Source organism: Alligator sinensis, unplaced genomic scaffold (assembly GCF_000455745.1).
Source record: "Alligator sinensis unplaced genomic scaffold, ASM45574v1 scaffold362_1, whole genome shotgun sequence".
Classification (NCBI taxonomy): Eukaryota; Metazoa; Chordata; order Crocodylia; family Alligatoridae; genus Alligator; species Alligator sinensis.
The window spans coordinates 1,106,673-1,107,790 of record NW_005842411.1 but is presented as its reverse complement, the minus strand read 5'-3'; positions in this window follow the sequence as shown (position 1 = coordinate 1,107,790).

Genomic DNA, 1,118 nt, shown 5'->3' with positions numbered 1-1,118 from the left:
GCAAAATATGTAAATCCAGTCAGAATCCCCTTGAAGGAAGGAGAGGGTCCTGTGTGTGTGAAGCAATATCCTCTGAAGAAGGTCACTCGGGTCGGTTTAAAACCGCTGATTGACAAATTTAAATGGTATGGATGGGTAATAGAGGGATTATCCCCCTTCAACACCCCGATCTTGGGAGTGCCCAAAGCGGATGGCATCTCCTTCAGGCTAGTGCAAGATTTGAGAGCAGTAAATAAGATTTTAGTAGACCATCCCATGGTTCCAAACCCTCACACCATTCTCGCCCAAGTTCCAGCAGAAGCCAAGGTGTTTTCTGTGCTAGATTTAAAAGATGCTTTCTTCTCTATCCCGATACATAAGGATAGTCAGAAATTGTTTGCTTTTGAATGGGAAGACCCAGATACGTATCATAAGACTCAATTGTTATGGACTGTTGCCCCAGGGATTTGTCTCATTTCCCCCCCCCATATCTTTGGGACAGCATTGCAAAAAGACCTGGAGCATTGGAAAGAGAGACACCCTGAGGTAGCGCTGTTACAATATGTTGATGATTTATTGATAGCAAGTCCGGATAAACAGACGGGGGAAAAAAGGCAACAGAATCCTTGCTGAATACCCTGGGGAAGAAAGGGTATAAGGTGTCACGGGAAAAGGCTCAGATCTGCCAACCGAAGGTCACCTTTTTGGGATATGAGATTGAGAAGGGGATTCAGGCTTTGAGTAAAGATCGAATTCAAGCAATACAAGATATGTCCATTCCCAAAAGCCCCAAAGAACTGCGAGCCTTTTTGGGTCTGACCGGGTTTTGTAGATTATGGATTCCTGACTATGGGGGAAAAGCCAAACCCTTATATGAGTCCCTTACCAAGGAGGGTCTTGCTACCTGGAAATGGACTAAGGAACTACAACATGCATTCGAATTACTGAAAGCTGCCCTCTTGCAGCCCCCGGCGTTGATGATTCCAAATGGGCGCAAGTCCTATAGACTGTATGTGCACGAGAAAAGGGGAGTGGCCTCAGGGGTCCTAACTCAGCCAGTAGGTCCCACTTGGAAGCCCGTGGGATACTACTCCAAAGTCCTAGACCCGGTAGCAAAGGGGTGGCCTGCATGCCTGAGG